The 21,406-nt window shown below is 45.3% G+C and overlaps 1 long non-coding RNA gene across 2 annotated transcripts; it reads right to left on the reverse strand.

Annotated features, from left to right (window-relative positions):
* Positions 1 to 1,505: 1,505 nt before the first annotated feature.
* On the reverse strand, positions 1,506 to 17,775 carry LOC144283964 (uncharacterized). Of its 2 annotated transcripts, none has more exons than XR_013352442.1 (4): positions 17,718 to 17,775; positions 16,036 to 16,129; positions 12,169 to 12,348; positions 1,506 to 1,978 (listed from the first exon to the last, which is right to left on the reverse strand). It is a non-coding gene; the product is annotated as an uncharacterized LOC144283964 (long non-coding RNA). The 2 variants fall into 2 exon arrangements; XR_013352441.1 differs by lacking the exons at positions 1,506 to 1,978; positions 12,169 to 12,348 and adding exons at positions 12,682 to 13,093; positions 13,334 to 13,440.
* Between the last annotated feature and the right edge of the window lie 3,631 nt (positions 17,776 to 21,406).

A 21,406-nucleotide genomic window follows, 5' to 3' on the forward strand; every position in this document is an offset into this window, starting at 1 on the left:
AGAGAGCATTTGTGTGAGTTCACCAACAGGTCCCAGGCCATTCCCACAGATTGCCAGAGACCTGACAGCCGCCGCTCGGCGTCACCTAGCTCTTCTTCGCTCAAAGCTTGACTAACACATATTTCCTGGTACCATGAAGGGACCCTATCCTTTCTGCCCTCATCCTTTTTTTTTTTTTCCCCCAAATGAAGGGGATTCCCTTGAAATAACTGGCAGGTAACTGAAGAAAAATATCCTACAATCTTTTTAACTACATATATTTTTTTTTCTTACATAGTTACATACATTTAAGATGCACCCAACTGAAAACATTTATTTCTTTGCTCACCCAAAGTCTAAACATTATACAACTTACTTACCTAAGCTATTTTTTATATTATCTTTCATCTTTAGAAACTAGATGTGACATCACTGAAAGGCAGGGCAGTTGCCATGGCAAGAGCAGGCATTTCTCTCTACAAGAGCTGAGCCAAAGTCCCACTCCATCGAGTGATGTGGATACTATGGGATACAAGTCCTGGGCCAGAGTGATCGTATTTACACTAGCAGCCCCCATTGCTTGTTCCAAACCCTCTCTGTTCCTTGCTGCATTTCATTTTCTGCATAGTACTTATTGCTACTACTGTAGTATGCTATTTATTTGTTTCTTTTCATGTTTATGGCGGCCTCCCCCTCTAGAGCGTAAACTCTGGGAGAGCAATGATCTTCCTTCTCCAGCTCCTTGAACATATAGTAGGTGCTCAGTAAATGCTTGCTGAATTAATGAATGAAGGTCTGAACCAACACTCTCTATGGTGTGGGCACCAGCCCACACGCATTATGATCATTTAGGATGTCTGTTAAAAGAGCAGGCTCTTGGCCTCATCCGAACCACCAAACCAGAATCTCTGGACGTGGGACCTGAGACATAGCATCACCCATCCCAGCCTGACCTCCTTCGAGGGAATTCCAAAGGAGTGTGGGGTGTAACTGGGTGTCCATTCCTCAGCAGACTCACCCTATAACTGGCAAGCAAGTGGCCAATGATTCCAGAAAAAGTATAATTACGTGCTCAGTGGTGTGGTACCCATTCTGGGTGCAGCCTGGGGTCATGTGGTTAAAGAAGCTTCTCGGAAGACGTGGTTCTGAGACACCATTCAAAACATGTGTTGATTTGTGAGATGGAAACAGGCCCATTTGCAGACCAGCAGGCTTTACAAAGATTTTGAGGTTGTTTATGAGGTTGGCAAAGTTGTACAAACCTAGAGAGGTTTGGTACCAACAGCTATCCAGGTGAGAAGCATGACCTTGGAGGAAAAGCAGGCGCACGAGCTCTCACCTTGCCTTAGTCGCAGACTAATTTTAGAGTCTGGGCAGATCATCTCATCTCTCTGGGCTTTAATTTCTTCACTCATAAAAGACGGGTAATAATTTATGCCAACCTCTCCTGCAGGCCTAGGGTAAGGAGAAAAGGGAGCTAATAGCTGGGATAATAGTTTGGATAATAAGGAATCATGGGAAGAGGCTCTCATTAATATTACCTTTATGATTTTGCAGCACACAATTAGCAATCTCTCCGCATCCCTGTGCCATGAAGTGTCTTGGAGCTACGAATTCTCTGTGGACACTTGACCTTCAAACCCGTCAGGTTTTGTAGATACTAAAATCCAGTTTCCATGGTTTTATTGTCCACTCTATAGCTTGCATATTCACTACATGCTTAAATCCCCGTATCTCCTTCCAAGCTGCTGACTTATGCTCAGGCTCGCTCAGGCCTGCAGGAGTCTAGGGCCCCTAGAACGTGTGTTCTGACTTCAGCCACACAAAAATGGAACAGACGACACACTGTACAATCAAGCTTTCTCATATTTTGGGCACAAGATTCCATCTGAATGTCACTCTGTAATTAGCCCAGGGCCCTGCATTTCCTCAAGCACAAGGGCCGGGGGTGATGGAGATGCTTACACGGCACATCTTCCTTGGGCACCAGCTTGAGTTCCTGGAAATGAATGTTACATTTTGTCATCATATTGAGTCAAACATGCTTCATTGGGTGTCTCTGATCTCACAAGCCTGTCTAAAGAGAAAATTCTAATTCTCCTCTCACACCAAAATTTGGATGTTATGAGCTCACAGCAGGCTGATTGCTGGAATTTCTAAGAATTCCCAAGAGCGCTGCCTCACCATCTTCTAGAACACATCATTTTGCTTCTGCTGCCCTTTTTTTCTTTTCCTGAGGTGCTGCCATGATGATCTTTGATCTCTACAGTCTCATGAGATACCTGCTCCACTGGGCCCCACTGCCCCTGGCTGGTGGCCACCAATGCCACCCGCAGTCAGCCTCATGGGAGGGACAGCCAGGCCTCTCTCATTCCCCACAGCTCAAATAAGATGGTGCGCTGCCTGTCAATTGAGTGTCACTGGAGATTGGGGACAACTGAAGCATTACCCAGAGGGTGACATTGTGCACTGCAGGGCTCCATAGCCAGATTCAGCCACCCTCGCGGTCACCCACACAGCTGTCAGTGGGCTTCCAGGGAGCACCCACACCCCAGCAGTGAGACTCCCCAGGTGGCTCTGCATGCACCCTGTCATTAAGGCCACATGAACCCCAGAGAGAAAACTCTTACTTCTCTTCATTCCTGTCGCCCTCTTTCCTACTCTGGGATTAAACTCTCTTCAGGAAGACAAATATCCATTTTTCTCAGAGGAAAAACATCCACTCCCACCCACAGGGGCTGGTCACCGTCAGCCAGTACCAGCCAGTAGGACAACTGAGGATGCCTTCTGCAAAGTCCAGCCCACTCGGACTCAGGGGCCAGCCGGTAATCAGCCCAGGAGGACAAATCCTGGGTAATTCCCCTCGTGTGAGGTACCCAGAGTAGTCAGCTTCACAGAGACAGGGAGTAGAATGGGGTTGCCCCAGGCAGAGGTGACGGGGGTGGGGAGTGGAGGGGTGCGGGGGTGGGGGGGTGGGGGGAGGTGAAGAGGTAAGATTTAATGAGGACAAAATTGCAGTTGGAGAGCTTGAGAAATGTTTGGAGATGGATGGTGCTGACCGATGCACAACAATGGGAACGCATTTCAGTGCCAGGCTTAAAAGGTTACTGTGTTGAATTTTATGTTAGGCATGTTTTACAATAAAAAAAAGGGGGGGGGGAGAGAAAAGAAGAGAAGAGAAGAGAAGAGAAGAGAAGAGAAGAGAAGAGGGAGGAGGAGCAAGATGGCGGAAGAGTAGGGTCCCCAAATCACCTGTCTCCACCAAACTACCTAGAAAACCTTCCAATTATCCTGAAAATCTATGAATTCGGCCTGAGATTTAAAGAGAGACCAGCTGGAATGCAACAGTGAGAAGAGCTCGCGCTTCTATCAAGGTAGGAAGACGGGGAAAAAGAAATAAAGAAACAAAGGCCTCCAAGGGGGAGGGGCCCGCGAGGAGCCGGGCTGAGGCCGGGGCGAGTGTCCCCAGGACAGGAGAGCCCCGTCCCGGAGGAGCAGGAGCTGCACCGACCTTCCCGGGGGAAAGGGGCTCGTGGGGAGGTGGAGCAGGACCCAGGAGGGCGGGGATGCCCTCGGGCTCCCGGGGACACTAACAGACACCTGCGCGCCGGGAGAGTGCACCGAGCTCCCTAAGGGCTGCAGCGCGCACGGCAGGACCCGGCGGGACCCGGAGCAGCTCGGGGGGGGCTCGGGGGCGGCTCCGCGGAGGGGGCTGCGCGGCCCCGGGAACAGCTCGGCCGGGCTCGGGCAGAGGAAGAGGCTCCGTGCGGAGGGGGCTGCGCGGTTCCAGGAGCAGCTCGCGGGGGCTCGGACGGCGGCTCCGCGGAGGGGGCTGCGCGGCCCGGGAGCGCGAATCCACCAGCGCAGGCTCCGGAGCACAGGGCGCCGGGACACAGCCCAGGATCCCGCCTCCCCCGGGACAGGCAGAGGCCGGGAGGGCCCAGGACAGCGAGGACGCTCCTGCCCCAGCTGAGCAGATCAGCGGCCCCGCCCCGGAGCCTCCAGGCCCTGCAGACGGAGTTCCTGCCGGAGCTGAATCCAGGTTTCCAGAGCTGCCCCGCCACTGGGGCTGTTCCTCCTGCGGCCTCACGGGTAAACAACCCCCACCGAGCCCTGCACCAGGCAGGGGCACAGCAGCTCCCCCAACTGCTAACACCTGAAAATCAGCACAGCAGGCCCCTCCCCCAGAACACCAGCTAGACGGACAACTTCCAGGAGAAGCCAAGGGACTTAAAGAACACAGAATCAGAAGATACTCCCCCGTGGTTCTTTTTTTTTGTTTGTTTTGTTTTGCTTTTTGATTTGTTTCCTTCCCCCACCCCCCCTTTTTTTTCTCCTTTCTTTTTCTTTCTCTTTTTCTTCTTTTTTTTTCTTTCGTTTTTTTTTCTCTTCCCTTTTTTTTCTCTTTCTCTTTTCTTTCCTTCTTTCTCTCCTCTCTTTTTCTCTTTTTCCCAATACAACTTGCTTTTGGCCACTCTGCACTGAGCAAAATGACTAGAAGGAAAACCTCACCTCAAAAGAAAGAATCAGAAACAGTCCTCTCTCCCACAGAGTTACAAAATCTGGATTACAATTCAATGTCAGAAAGCCAATTCAGAAGCACTATTATACAGCTACTGGTGGCTCTAGAAAAAAGTATAAAGGACTCAAGAGACTTCATGACTGCAGAATTTAGAGCTAATCAGGCAGAAATTAAAAATCAATTGAATGAGATGCAATCCAAACTAGAAGTCCTAACGACGAGGGTTAACGAGGTGGAAGAACGAGTGAGTGACATAGAAGACAAGTTGATAGCAAAGAGGGAAACTGAGGAAAAAAGAGACAGACAATTAAAAGACCATGAGGATAGATTAAGGGAAATAAACGACAGCCTGAGGAAGAAAAACCTACGTTTAATTGGGGTTCCCGAGGGTGCCGAAAGGGACAGAGGGCCAGAATATGTATTTGAACAAATTCTAGCTGAAAACTTTCCTAATCTGGGAAGGGAAACAGGCATTCAGACCCAGGAAATAGAGAGATCCCCCCCTAAAATCAATAAAAACCGTTCAACACCTCGACATTTAATTGTGAAGCTTGCAAATTCCAAAGATAAGGAGAACATCCTTAAAGCAGCAAGAGACAAGAAATCCCTGACTTTTATGGGGAGGAGTATTAGGGTAACAGCAGACCTCTCCACAGAGACCTGGCAGGCCAGAAAGGGCTGGCAGGATATATTCAGGGTCCTAAAGGAGAAGAACATGCAACCAAGAATACTTTATCCAGCAAGGCTCTCATTCAAAATGGAAGGAGAGATAAAGAGCTTCCAAGACAGGCAGCAACTAAAAGAATATGTGACCTCCAAACCAGCTCTGCAAGAAATTTTAAGGGGGACTCTTAAAATTCCCCTTTAAGAAGAAGTTCAGTGGAACAGTCCACAAAAACAAAGACTGAATAGATATCATGATGACACTAAACTCCTATCTCTCAATAGTAACTCTGAATGTGAACGGGCTTAATGACCCCATCAAAAGGCGCAGGGTTTCAGACTGGATAAAAAAGCAGGACCCATCTATTTGCTGTCTACAAGAGACTCATTTTAGACAGAAGGACACCTACAGCCTGAAAATAAAAGGTTGGAGAACCATTTACCATTCGAATGGTCCTCAAAAGAAAGCAGGGGTAGCCATCCTTATATCAGATAAACTAAAATTTACCCCAAAGACTGTAGTGAGAGATGAAGAGGGACACTATATCATACTTAAAGGATCTATTCAACAAGAGGACTTAACAATCCTCAATATATATGCTCCGAATGTGGGAGCTGCCAAATATATAAATCAATTATTAACCAAAGTGAAGAAATACTTAGATAATAATACACTTATACTTGGTGACTTCAATCTAGCTCTTTCTATACTCGATAGGTCTTCTAAGCACAACATCTCCAAAGAAACGAGAGCTTTAAATGATACACTGGACCAGATGGATTTCACAGATATCTACAGAACTTTACATCCAAACTCAACTGAATACACATTCTTCTCAAGTGCACATGGAACTTTCTCCAGAATAGACCACATATTGGGACACAAATCGGGTCTGAACCGATACCAAAAGATTGGGATTGTCCCCTGCATATTCTCGGACCATAATGCCTTGAAATTAGAACTAAATCACAACAAAAAGTTTGGAAGGACCTCAAACACGTGGAGGTTAAGGACCATCCTGCTAAAAGATAAAAGGGTCAACCAGGAAATTAAGGAAGAATTAAAAAGATTCATGGAAACTAATGAAAATGAAGATACAACCATTCAAAATCTTTGGGATGCAGCAAAAGCAGTCCTAAGGGGGAAATACATCGCAATACAAGCATCCATTCAAAAACTGGAAAGAACTCAAATACAAAAGCTAACCTTACACATAAAGGAGCTAGAGAAAAAACAGCAAATAGATCCTACACCCAAGAGAAGAAGGGAGTTAATAAAGATTCGAGCAGAACTCAACGAAATCGAGATCAGAAGAACTGTGGAACAGATCAACAGAACCAGGAGTTGGTTCTTTGAAAGAATTAATAAGATAGATAAACCATTAGCCAGCCTTATTAAAAAGAAGAGAGAGAAGACTCAAATTAATAAAATCATGAATGAGAAAGGAGAGATCACTACCAACACCAAGGAAATACAAACGATTTTAAAAACATATTATGAACAGCTATACGCCAATAAATTAGGCAATCTAGAAGAAATGGACGCATTCCTGGAAAGCCACAAACTACCAAAACTGGAACAGGAAGAAATAGAAAACCTGAACAGGCCAATAACCAGGGAGGAAATTGAAGCAGTCATCAAAAACCTCCCAAGACACAAGAGTCCAGGGCCAGATGGCTTCCCAGGGGAATTTTATCAAACGTTTAAAGAAGAAATCATACCTATTCTCCTAAAGCTGTTTGGAAAGATAGAAAGAGATGGAGTACTTCCAAATTCATTCTATGAGGCCAGCATCACCTTAATTCCAAAACCAGACAAAGATCCCACCAAAAAGGAGAATTACAGACCAATATCCCTGATGAACATGGATGCAAAAATTCTCAACAAGATACTGGCCAATAGGATCCAACAGTACATTAAGAAAATTATTCACCATGACCAAGTAGGATTTATCCCTGGGACACAAGGCTGGTTCAACACCCGTAAAACAATCAATGTGATTCATCATATCAGCAAGAGAAAAACCAAGAACCATATGATCCTCTCATTGGATGCAGAGAAAGCATTTGACAAAATACAGCATCCGTTCCTGATCAAAACTCTTCAGAGTGTAGGGATAGAGGGAACATTCCTCGACATCTTAAAAGCCATCTATGAAAAGCCCACAGCAAATATCATTCTCAATGGGGAAGCACTAGGAGCCTTTCCCCTAAGATCAGGAACAAGACAGGGATGTCCACTCTCACCACTGCTGTTCAACATAGTACTGGAAGTCCTAGCCTCAGCAATCAGACAACAAAAAGACATTAAAGGCATTCAAATTGGCAAAGAAGAAGTCAAACTCTCCCTCTTCGCCGATGACATGATACTCTACATAGAAAACCCAAAAGTCTCCACCCCAAGATTGCTAGAACTCATACAACAATTCGGTAGCGTGGCAGGATACAAAATCAATGCCCAGAAGTCAGTGGCATTTCTATACACTAACAATGAGACTGAAGAAAGAGAAATTAAGGAGTCAATCCCATTTACAATTGCACCCAAAAGCATAAGATACCTAGGAATAAACCTAACCAAAGATGTAAAGGATCTATACCCTCAAAACTATAGAACACTTCTGAAAGAAATTGAGGAAGACACAAAGAGATGGAAAAATATTCCATGCTCATGGATTGGCAGAATTAATATTGTGAAAATGTCAATGTTACCCAGGGCAATATACACGTTTAATGCAATCCCTATCAAAATACCATGGACTTTCTTCAGAGAGTTAGAACAAATTATTTTAAGATTTGTGTGGAATCAGAAAAGACCCCGAATAGCCAGGGGAATTTTAAAAAAGAAAACCATATCTGGGGGCATCACAATGCCAGATTTCAGGTTGTACTACAAAGCTGTGGTCATCAAGACAGTGTGGTACTGGCACAAAAACAGACACATAGATCAGTGGAACAGAATAGAGAATCCAGAAGTGGACCCTGAACTTTATGGGCAACTAATATTCGATAAAGGAGGAAAGACTATCCATTGGAAGAAAGACAGTCTCTTCAATAAATGGTGCTGGGAAAATTGGACATCCACATGCAGAAGAATGAAACTAGACCACTCTCTTGCACCATACACAAAGATAAACTCAAAATGGATGAAAGATCTAAATGTGAGACAAGATTCCATCAAAATCCTAGAGAAGAACACAGGCAACACCCTTTTTGAACTCGGCCATAGTAACTTCTTGCAAGATACATCCACAAAGGCAAAAGAAACAAAAGCAAAAATGAACTATTGGGACTTCATCAAGATAAGAAGCTTCTGCACAGCAAAGGATACAGTCAACAAAACTCAAAGACAACCTACAGAATGGGAGAAGATATTTGCAAATGACATATCAGATAAAGGGCTAGTTTCCAAGATCTATAAAGAACTTATTAAACTCAACACCAAAGAAACAAACAATCCAATCATGAAATGGGCAAAAGACATGAACAGAAATCTCACAGAGGAAGACATAGACATGGCCAACATGCATATGAGAAAATGTTCTGCATCACTTGCCATCAGGGAAATACAAATCAAAACCACAATGAGATACCACCTCACACCAGTGAGAATGGGGAAAATTAACAAGGCAGGAAACAACAAATGTTGGAGAGGATGCGGAGAAAAGGGAACCCTCTTACACTGTTGGTGGGAATGTGAACTGGTGCAGCCACTCTGGAAAACTGTGTGGAGGTTCCTCAAACAGTTAAAAATAGACCTGCCCCACGACCCAGCAATTGCACTGTTGGGGATTTACCCCACAGATACAAATGCAATGAAACGCCGGGACACCTGCACCCCGATGTTTATAGCAGCAATGGCCACGATAGCCAAACTGTGGAAGGAGCCTCGGTGTCCAACGAAAGATGAATGGATAAAGAAGATGTGGTTTATGTATACAATGGAATATTACTCAGCCATTAGAAACGACAAATACCCACCATTTGCTTCAACGTGGATGGAACTGGAGGGTATTATGCTGAGTGAAGTAAGTCAGTCGGAGAAGGACAAACATTATATGTTCTCATTCATTTGGGGAATATAAATAATAGTCAAAGGGAATATAAGAGAAGGGAGAAGAAATGTGTGGGCAATATCAGAAAGGGAGACAGAACGTAAAGACTGCTAACTCTGGGAAACTAACTAGGGGTGGTAGAAGGGGAGGAGGGCGGGGGGTGGGAGTGAATGGGTGACGGGCACTGGGTGTTATTCTGTATGTTAGTAAATTGAACACCAATAAAAAATAAATTAAAAAAAAAAAAAAAAAAAAAAAAAAGAGAAGAGAAGAGAAGAGAAGAGAAGAGAAGAGAAGAGAAGAGAGAGAAAAGAGAAGAGAAGAGAAGAGAAGAGAAGAGAAGAGAAGAGAAGGAAAGAGAAGAGAAGAGAAGAGAAGAGAAGAGAAGAGAAGAGAAGAGAAGAGAGAGAAGAGAAGAGAAGAGAAGAGAAGGATCAAGGAAGGGTGAGCCTGGGTCACACTGTGCCAGTCCGGGCAGATCCTGTTGCAGCTCGCTGCACCCCTGTGAGCACATTTGCACCAAAGGGCATGCAAACACCAGAGCAACACATTTTTCTGCTGAGGCTAGATCCACATTGGGGAGAAAAAAATATATATATATATATATATTTTATATAACTAACTCTGCAGGGGTGCACTCCGTGGGTACACATAACTGCCCTCAGGGGATCAGGATGGAGCAGAGCTGGCCTCTCTGAGCTCACCTCTCTGACCTCAAGCCCCTTCCTGACCACTCTGTTCCAAACAAGAGGTCTCTCCGGGGCATTCAGAACCTCCACCTCACCCATGCGGAAAGTACTGGCTACTTCTCAGTGGCAAGGGCTGTGCGAGCAACAGGTTGTGCGCAGGTAGGTCATGGGCACCTTGCCATCGGCATGGACGTGAAAGGTCAAACTAGAGTCCAAGGAACTGTTTAGTCTTTCCTGGGTCGACACCTCCTCCCATCCCCATCCCCGTCCCTGGGGATTGCTCTCTCACTCTCAGCCTTAGGGAGCATTTCAGTGGAAAGGTTTGGAAGCCTGGTCCAGTGTCAACGGCTGCTGAAATCCCATGTTGGGAAAGACTAGGGTTCTGTCTCTCCTGCCTAGGGCCCCGCTCCGGCCCTGGGAAATGCTCACGGTTGACCAGATCACACTTCTCCACTCGTGCACACTTTGAACACAGTGACTGGAAAGGGGGTTTGAGCAGGAGAAGGAAACAGAACCACATGACGGGCAGCAGGGAAACCCCAGAAGGAGGAACCCCCACTATGGTTCACCAACCCTGGGCAGCCCCTCCACACATGCCTGCAGGGCCTGGGAGTGCCAGACCCCCTTCTCCCCCCCTGCCCCTCTCCCTTCTGCCCCCCAAACCCCCTATTTTCCCTGCCTCTCCCCCCACCTCTCCACCCCCCAGCAGGCCCCCGTGGGGCTCTGGGCTTCAACACACTCCCTGAAGAAAAAAGAATTCCAAGAAGTCACTATGGATTGTCCTAAGATGGTCATTTCACAACGATAAACTCAAAATTGATGAAACATCTAAATGGGAGACAAGATTCCATCAAAATCCTAGAGGAGAACACAGGCAACACCCTTTTTGAACTTGGCCACAGCAACTTCTTGCAACACATATCTATGAAGGCGGCGGAAACAAAAGCAAAAATGAATTATTGGGACTTAATCAAGATAAAAAGCTTCTGCACAGCAAAAGAAACAGTCAACAAAACTAAAAGACAAGCTACAGAATGGGAGAGGTATTTGCAAATGACGTATCAGATAAAGGGCTAGTTTCCAAGATCTATAAAGAACTTATTAAACTCAATAGCAAAGAAACAAACAATCCAATCATGAAATGGGCAAAAGACATGAACAGAAATTTCACCAAAGAAGACATAGACATGGCCAACAGGCACATGAGAAAATGCTCCACAGCACTGGCCATCAGGGAAATGCAAATCCAAATCACAATGAGATACCACCTCACACCAGTGGGAATGGGGAAAATGAACAAGACGGGAAACAACTGTTGGAGAGGATGTGGAGAAAGGGGAACCCTCCTGCACTGTTGGTGGGAACGTGAACTGGTGCAGCCACTCTGGAAAACTGTGTGGAGCTTCCTCAAAGAGTTAAAAATAGACCTGCCCTACGACCCAGCAATTGCACTGCTGGGGATTTCCCCAAAGATACAGATGCAATGAAACGCCGGGACACCTGCACCCTGATGTTTATAGCAGCAATGTCCACAATAGCCAAGCTGTGGAAGGAGCCTCGGTGCCCATTGGGAGATGAATGGATAAAGAAGATGTGGTCTATATACACCATGGAGTATTCCTCAGCCATTAGAAACGACAAATACCCACCATTCACTTCGATGTGGATGGACCAGAGTGAAGTAAGTCAATCAGAGAAGGACAATCATCATATGGTCTCATTTATTTGGGGAATATAAAAAATAGTGAAAGGGAATAAAGTGGAAAGGAGAGAAAATGAGTGAAAATATCAGTGAGGGAGACAGAACATGAGAGACTCCTAACTCTGGGAAACCAACTTCCAAGGGGTAGTGGAAGGGGAGGTGGGCGGAGGGTTGGGGGACTAAGTGATGGGCACTGAGGGGGGGGCAATTGACCAGATGAGCCCTGGGTGATATGTTATATGTTGGCAAATTGAACTCCAATTAAAAAAAAAAAAAGAAAAAGACGGTCACGAACAGCATCTGAGCATCTGTTAGGATGGGATTTTTCTAAAGCAGGAAGAAAATATCAAACCTGGACCCAAATCAATCGTTTTCGTTTACTGCTATTAAACATGTTTTCTGCTTCCCCAACTTCCTGAGAAGTTAATCTGAGCAGAAATTATTCTTTTTGTTATTCTTTTTGGCTGCCCCACATCTAAATGCCTACATTTCAGGAACGCCCTCACCTTTTGAGACAAAGCTTGCCTTACCCTGCAATGGAAGAAAATGCCAGAGGCTCACCTTCTCAGACTCTCTTGCAGCTCAGGCAGGGATGCAGGCTCTGCCCATCGGGGTCCCAACCCACTGGACGTTACCAACGTGGGGGTGCAGGGACAAGGCAAGATCCATTTCGGTGCTGGGTGGCGGCAGCCGTACAAGCTCCAGAAACACCTCCAGCCGGCACTAGGCAGCCTCTGGTGCCTGTCGGGACATGAGACGTTGTAGACAATGCTTTTGGCAGCTGTTCCTGGCCATACAGTTCCCAAGCCTAATTGTTTAGTCCTTCTGGCAGTTCCGTCAACTGGCCAGTATCCTTTCTACTATAGCCTCTTTCTCTTTACATAAACCAGAGTTGGTTTCTGTTGCTCAAAACTAAAATTTCCAAATGAAGTCTTCTACTTGCATCATACCAGCACCATGGATTAGAGAATTTTTATCTATTTTAGAATCGACCTTAACATTGCAAAAAAAAAAAAAATAATAATAATAATAAGCATACCAGGTTGCTTCAAAGTAAGTTTTAATTCTCTAAAAACATCAGCAGTAAGTTTATGCTTCCTGAAGCCCCATCTTCATGGAGAGGAGTGGACACTGGAAAGAATTTGCAGGACACCAAACGTTTCCCAATGGGCTGATCCGCATACCCAGCTACCGGTTATGTGAAATTCAGGGAGTGCCAGATTTGAGGAAGAGTCCAGACCAGGGCACACGGGACCCCGAGGACAGGCTGGAGCCCCACCTTCCTCCTTCATCCATCCCTCCCTCACGGTTCCTCCTGGAGGCAGGCTCGGGCTGGGTCCCAGGACCCAGAAGGGTTGCACAGGAACAGCAAGAGGGTCCTTGGCTTGAAGGATGAAGGATGGGAATCAGATGTGAGCCAGCAGGAGGCAAAAGCAGAGTTTTCTGAAGATGTATGTATAGAGATGGATGGAGCGTCCAGGAGACTCTGAAAGGAAAGGAGCACGAGTCTCGTCTTTGCTTGGGGCCTGGGGTTTTTACTGGCGATTGTGGTCTGTTGGACGAGTCCCCTTAGGCATTCGGGAATGGGTAGAACAAGGACAGGGGTCAGGTGTCCTTCCTAAGTCACTCATTCCCTGAGCTCAGGGGTCTGGGCGTCAAGGTGTTTGGAGTCAGTGGTCTTGGGGCACATCATGACCATCCCACCCGGTCATTCCTTAGTTGTTACCTATTGTGCTGGAAGACTCCAAAGGTACCAGGATCTTTGTCCCTTACGAGGAGGACATATGCCAGCTGCCTTCCAAGGCCCATGTAGAGTGGGCCGGGGTGCACGCCCTAGCAGAGATAGACACCAGGAAAAGGAGCGAAGGAAAAAAAGTCAACTTTGTAATGCAATCCATTCAGTTTCCTTGTGTCATTCCCAGGACTATAGTAACCATCAGTGGAAGGACAGACACGGGGCAGACAGCACGCACACTGGACTTGGCTCTCCCTGCACAGGGTGCTTCCCCAACGGGGAGCTGGCGCCTGAGATCGGGCCATGCTTAGGGTCTCTTGGATCCCATTTCCCCTACTGGTAAAATAGGTTAGAGGTGTCAATTAAATCAGTGGTTCTGAAATCCTAGTGCAACAGCTGGTACTGGACTGGAAGAAGGAAGTTTTTGTTTTTCACAGGTCCACGTAGAAATGAGCAAACCCCCTCCCCCAAATGAAACAAGTTTTTCATAAAGAGAATTTATTTCTGTTAAAATGCTGTTATATTTTGCTATAATTCACTTTAGATATAATGTCGTGGGGGGTGATAGTAACAGGTGCTTTAATTACTTTATTTGAGTGAATAACAAGTTGGCAATTCTATGTTGGTCTTCTGTATCATTTTGTGAAATTTTATCAGTCTGTGAAATCCAAAAATCTGGAAATTGTTGGATTAATTAAACTCCAAGTTCCCTAGGTGTATACTAAACCTCTTTGTGTCTATAGATTGGACCCACTAGAAGTACCTGGAGAGTATTTAAACAGTTGAGAGTCAGATTTTGATTTAACATTAAAAACTGTGCATAATACTTAGGCAGTAATATATTCTCATAGAATTGGTTGAATTTTTTTCTCATCTGTTTTTATTGAAGTTCAATTTGCCGACATACAACACCCAATGCTCATCCCATCAAGTGTCCTCCTCAGTGCCCGTCAACCAGTCTCCCCAACCCCCAACCCACCTCCCCTTCTGCAACCCTTTGTTCATTTCCCAGAGTTGGGAGTCTCTCATGGTTTGTCTCCCTCTCTAATTTTTCCCACTCAGTTCCCCTCCTTTCCCTTATAATCCCTTCTACTATTTCTTATATTCCCCGTATGAGTGAGACCATATGATGATTGTCCTTCTCTGATGGCCTTAATTTCACTCAGTAGTATACCCTCCAGTTCCATCCATGTTGAAGCAAATGGTGGGTATTTGTCCTTTCTGATGGCTGAGCACTATTCCATTGTATATATATAAAACACATCTTCTTTATCCATTCATTTGTCTTAATTTATTTTTTTAAAGATTTCATTTATTTATTTGAGAGAGAGAGAGCGACAGCAGGGGCAGGGTAGGGGGACAGGTAGAGGGAGAGAGAGAGAGGGAGAAGCAGACTCACCCCTGACCAGGGAGCCCCACTCAGGGCTTGATCCCAGACCCTGGGATCATGATCTGCACCAAAGGCAGATGCTCAACCAGGCAGATACTTAACCATCTGAGCCACCCAGGTGCCCCCCATTGGTTGAATTTAACTGCTATCCTGGTTTTACTCCCTACTGTGTCTTATAAATGGGTTATGGCGAAGACTGTACACCCGCCTTTCGCCATTGGTGAAGAGTTAACGCAGACTTCAGCTAGCTACCTACGTTCTTTCAGAAAACCTTAAACAAAGGACATTACCCTAACCTTTTACCCAGATAGCAGTCAGCATTTGCACTAAGTCTTGCGAGCCTTCCCGGCCTGCCGCACTGCCAGAGCTGGGTGTCACCTGACTTCATTTCAGAGATAGTTGGGGGGTGACTTCAACTGGCAGGGCTCTAAGCAGATGAGTTCGTGCCTGGAGAACAGCAGGTTATTTCAAAGTCTCCATTCGTGCATTTCTTATCGTGCTTATTTCCATTTACCATGTAAGGGCCTACTGGGGATGGAGAAGTGACGGGCATCTTAATTTATGCTAATATTTAAATATCACTATACTTAAAATATGAATCCCTACTTATTTTTTTAAAGCCCCGTTACTTAGTTTCTTGTTTTTGCCTAAGTATCCCAGTTTCCAAATTCAACATATAAGAAGATCCAAACTCTTCCTGACTTGTACACTAGACTAGCTTTGTTTTTCATAAAACTGTCCCTTTTATTCAGAGTACTTATCTCAATCTGCGGTGGGATATAATTACATATAATTATTTGTGTGATTATTTGAATAATAGCTATCACTCCTCTGGGCGGAAAATACTAAGAGATCCAGGATCAGGTTTATTATTGTACACCCTGCACCATATGCTTGGCACGGAGCAGGCTCTCACATCAAAGTTTACTGGTTGAATATGCAAAATGAAGTGCCAGGGCACTGGTCTCTGCTTAACGACAAGTGTCAAAAAATAAATAAATACTCCCTCCTTGTCAACAACCAGCTTTCTGCTGTTCCGTGCCTTCACGTCTAATGGCTTGAAATTCATACAAAAACCAAATCAAGGTGTTGACAGTAACCATTTGGAACTTGCACAGTGGGTACAATCAACCCACAACCCTTTCTAGCTTTTTCTGAAACCCCTTTACCGGATTGTTAAACTGTTAAAATAATTCTACAACTGGCCTAGTTTACAGCGAAAGGTGATGAAATTTTGGGGTTGGGCCTTTTGTCTCTTCTGTAATGACAGAGGTTGCCAGAAGCAAAGACCACAGGGACTTACCCAGGTTGGCTCCTTCTAGAACCATGGGCTGGAGGAGGTGACTCCCTTGTTCCGCAAGCAAGGAACAGCCCTGCCCCAGGGGACAGAGCAAGTCCTGGAAACAGGGTAAAGGTTACCTCAGGGCAGTGAGGAGGCCAGTGCTAAACAAGTCCTGGCACCAGCCAGGTCCTAGCAGGAGGGTATGTGCAAGCTGAAGGAGATGATTTCTAGAGCCAAGAACCTTGGCCTCCAGGTCATGAGTACCTCACGGCTGCCATGACTCAGGCTGCGACTTGACTTTCTATTCAAGTGCTAAGGCAAGAAGCTCATTCGGAATCCAAAGCAGAGAAGCTGCAGGGGTGGGGGGATCACCTTGCTAAGAATCCCCTCCTTAGCTACCTGTCCTGTTCCCCTGCATCTGCCCCAGGACAGTACAAAGCCAGACCCACCCTCCGGGGCTTGAAACCTTTGAAGGCACCTGGGGTCACCTTATGGGACTTGGGAAAACATTCCTTGTCCCTGTGAATGTTTTCCAAGACCACTGAGCGCTCCCACCTGCTCTTTCTCCACTAGTGGTGGGGTTCACCCTACCAGCTAAACCTTGGGGTAGTGTGGTTCCGTTTGAGGGAGAGGTGAGCCGCCACTGGGTCCTCTCACTGCCTCTTTCCTCACCTCCCCACCTAAAAGGGGCTCTTCTCAATGCTCTATCCTTTCCCCTGCTTGTCACATAGAAAGCTCATATGCTTGGGGCTCCTTCCGTGCCCCCCAATCTGCAGCAGACCCTGCCAGGGCTCCATCCCACGTTCCACGTCAGCATCTCTCTTCCAACCAGCTTCCCCTGCGGAGGTCTGGATTTCTGCCACTGAGGCTAATGTTCCCTCCGCCGTCCTGGACAAGTGCCACCTGCCCCTCCCCTGTGCCTGCACCTGCCAGTGACCAAGCCCTCCTCTGCAGTGCCCCTCTCAGCCGGCCTCTCCCTGCCCTGACAGTAATCCCCGCCCAACTCATACTCGGTCCCTCTTTCTCTCCTTCTGGATTTGTGTTTTGTCAATCAATGTCATTGAATCACTGAACCCACCTGCCCCCAACCAAAATGGAAATGACTCCAGCACTTATCGTGTTCCTCCCACTCTCCAGATCACTTTCGTCCACTTAAGAGAGGCTTCGCAAATGGTTTTTAAATTGTGGTAAAATATACACAACGTGAAATTTACCATTTTAACCATTTTTAAGTGCACGGTTCTGTGGCATTAAGCCCATTCACACTGTTGTGTGACCATCACCACCATCCATCTCCAGAATTTGTCATCTTCCCAAACTGAAACTCTGTTCCATTAACCATGAAATCCCTATCCCCACCACTGCCCGCCCCCCCCACCCCCCCGCCCAGCCCCTGGCAACCACCATTCTGCTTTCTATTTCTATGATTTCACTGCTCTAGGGACCTCATGTAAGTGCAATCATCCTCTTGTAAGTGCAATCATACAATATTTGTCTTTTGTGACTAGCTTTTTTCCCTTGGCATGTCTTTGAGATTCATTCATGGTGTGGCACGTGTCAGAATGTCTTTCCTTTTTAAGGTTGGACAGTCTTGTGTGGTGTGTATATACCACCAAAGAAAACCTGTTTTTTTAAACTTCCTAGGAAGACCACAGGTGTCACTGGGAAACTCTAAGGAGATCATGGGTGGAAATATGCCAGACCTAGTTCTTGGGTTCATCAACTGCTCCCTGCTCAAGACCACTTGGTTCAGAGTTAACCGTTATGTACAGAATGTTTATGTTCTTCTAACCTAACCCCCAAGGAGATGGTCCCAGGAGGCAGGGCCTCTCGGAGGTGATAGGGTCATGAGGCGGGGCCCTTATGAAAGGTATTAGTACCCTTATAAAAGGGACACCAGGAAACTGTCTTGCCTTCTCTGCTATGTGAAGATACAATGAGAGACCCATCATTTGCAACCCAGAAGAGGGCCCTCCCCAGAACCTGACTGTGCTGGCACCCTGGTCTCAGACTTCTAGCCTTCAGGACCATGCACAACAAATTCCTATTGTATATGAGCTCCACAGTCTATGGAGGTTTGTTATAGCAGCTCACACAAAGTAAGATGTCACCAAGATCAGCCTCCAGCCCACTCTCCTGCCTCGGTCAGTATGGAGCAGGTGGGTGCCTTTGTTTTGTGTTTGCTAACATCCATTCACAGACATAAATGACATCAGCATGGGGCACCTGGGTGGTTCAGTTGGTTAAGCATCTGACTCTTGATCTCAGCACAGGTCTTGATCTCAGGGTCATGAGTTCAAGTCCTACATTGTGCTCTATGCCAGGCATGGAGCCTACCTAAAAATATAAATAAATACAATAACGCCAGCATCAAAAACTAGATCACATATCAGGCCTTCCATGGATTCATACAGAAAGATAACCACTGCTTCAACATCTTGTCCATCTTCTTCATGTAATCATAAACTTGTTCTTTGCCCCAAAGAGAGGATTTAAAACATCAAGCTTTCTACATGTGACAATAGAAACAATTGGATGGTCTGTTCTTCCCACTGGCCCCAAATCACAGCAATTTCCAGCTAGCTGACTGAAATCCAATCATCAGTTTGCACCATTCCCTCACTCGGAATACCTCGTTGACTAGTAATAGCGTTGCTGCTGTCATGTGTTAATGGAAGATAACATTTGGTCATATTGGTCAGAGTAAGCAAAGGTAACTGCCTTAAGGATAAATCCTGAAATCTCAGTGACTTGATACAATTAAGGTTTGTCTTTTGCCCTAGTAGGTGGGGTAGTTCTCCTGCATGGTGTGCCTCCACAAAGTGACTCAGAGTCAGTCACCTTCCTTCTTGGATTTCACTACACCAGACGCCTCTCCTCCTGAGGGGGAGGGATAGAGAAAGCAAAGAAGCCACCCCTATCTGAACAATCTCAGACTGAAAGTGACATTTCAATTCTGCTTAGAGTCGCGTGACACCACCGAGATGTAAAGGGCAAATACACCCTTCCTGAGCGTCCAGGAGGAGGAGAAAAATCACACAGCATTGCCTCTGCCACAGTATCATCACACATACCTTAAGCTCAGTGACACTCTGAGATCAGAAAGGTCTTTGGCTAATTCTCTGCAGAGTCTACAGGAGATATTTGCCCCAAAAATTCTGTTGCTGGGCTTCATGGTAATAACAGCCATCAGTTACTGCATGTTTACTGAATATCAGACGTCAATCCAAATGTTTTATGTGTGTCATTTCATCTCATCCTCTTAACCACTTTATAAACAAACAGAACTATTCTTATTTTACAGATGAGAAAAGTATTTTTGGCTCCCTGTACTAGTTAGCTAGAGTTGCCATAACAAAGCACCGCAGACCAGGAGGCTTAAACCACTGAAATTTATTTCTCACAGCACTGGAGGCTGAAGTCTGAAATCAAGGTGTTAGCAGGATTCATTTCTTCTGAGGCCTGTCTCCTTTGCTAGGAGATAGTTGTCTTTTTCTGTATCTTCACATGTTCTTTCCTCTGTGTGTACATATCTTGGTCCCAATTTCTTCCTCTTATAAGGACACCAGGGCACCTGGGTGGCTCAGTCGGTTAAGCGTCTGCCTTCAGCTCAGGTCATGACCTTGGGGTCCTGGGATCAAGCCCCGCATCAGGCACCCTGCCCAGTGGGGAGTTTGCTTTTCCCAATGCCTCTGCTCCTCCCCCTGCTTGTACTCTCTCTCTCAAATAAATAAATAAAATTTAAAAAAAATAAAGATTACCAGTCATATTAGTAAAGGGTTCACCCTAAACACCTTGTTTTAACTTCATTTCCTCTTGAAAGAATTTATCTCCAATCACGTTTACATTTGAGGTACTGAGATTAAAACTTCAACATTTAAATGGGGGGCGGGGGGTACATAGCTCAGCCCAAAACATCTCCCAACTTTGCTTATGTGAACTTATCCTATAAAAGCAGTTAAGAATGTGTGCAAAGATTTCGCCATTAGTTGTTTATTGTTTAGAACTTTGCTTCTGAAAAAAAAAAAAAAAGAACTTTGCTTCTAATAACAAAAATATCCTTTAGGAATGAGTTCAGCAGCAATGAACAGGAAACCTAACTTCAAGTCACTTAATGCTAGCCAGGAGTTTGGGTGTAGGTGATTACTAGTTGGGTCATTGGCTCTCTGGAAATTTCTTGCTGTTCTCTCATGCCCATCCCCTCATGATCACATAATAGCTACTGCAGGTCCAGACATCATCTCTTTATTTAGGTAGGAAGAAGGAGACAGAAAGAAGGATTGCATTTTCTGCCTCCCTTTATAAGGAAAGAAAGAGTTTTCCAAAAATCTCCACAGAACACTTTCTCTAATGTCTCATGGATTGGAACTGGGTCCCTAACCCAGCTCCAGCTGAACAACTGGGAAGTTGAGAACTTCAGGGTGAGTTTGAGGGTGTATAAAGCTCTAAGGTACCAGGTGGGAGAGAAGGAAAATCTGTATAGGGCTCACTGAGGCTCTATTTTAAAGATTAACATTATTAGAACATTCTGGATGGATCAGGACTGCTCCAATTCACCTGGGAAGGAGTCGGGACTAGTTATGTGGGCTCAGCAAGTGAATCCAATAGTTCTATGGGGAATGGCTGACACCAGGGGTGTGGCTCAGGCAGTTCCCCTTCCAGACTTAGCACACTTTTTTGGAAGCAAGGCTAAGTTTAAGAGTATAAGCTTAAATTGGAAACAAAAACAAAAACAAAAAATAGTAGCCTTGGAAGTTTCGATTGTAGGCATCACTGTTACTTGTTTGGGAATCTGGTGCTCTAAGATTCAAACCATTTTTCTACGATGATTCTACAGCGAAGAAGAAAACAAGGTCATAGGCAACTGAGGATAAAGGTCACCCAATTGCTGTGAGCAAGGACTCAGACAATTAGCTGAAAAGATAAAAAGTGAGCCTGTAGGTAGGTCGTAAACATGCCAAGTAGCTTATACTTTCTAAAACTTCTACAATGAACACGTTTTAGCTTTCATAAGAAACAAAAAAAAATTTTTTAGGAATAAACAGTTACTATTGACAAAAAGAGAACAAGCCCAAATTTTCAATTATTTCCAGTTATACCTCTCATAGTAGCAAAAAATTTTAAACCATCCAAAGGCCCAACCTTTAGGGTATTGATGTACATTCATTCGAAGGACTTTAGAGTCGGGAAAATAATAAACATGTGGACTGTGTCAACACATGGAAAGTGTCTATGAATAGAAAGAATAAAGACACACACATTCATTGATTGCTGCCATGGAAAATCACGTTTAGACAATGATAAGAGGGAAAAATAATAGAGTTAGGCAAACAGTTGGCATTTTCAAGTGAAAGGGTTCTTTGTGCGTATGAGTGGTGTGAGCTATAAGTCT

The sequence above is a fragment of the Canis aureus genome, chromosome 15 (genome assembly GCF_053574225.1).
Source record: "Canis aureus isolate CA01 chromosome 15, VMU_Caureus_v.1.0, whole genome shotgun sequence".
NCBI lineage: Eukaryota > Metazoa > Chordata > Mammalia > Carnivora > Canidae > Canis > Canis aureus.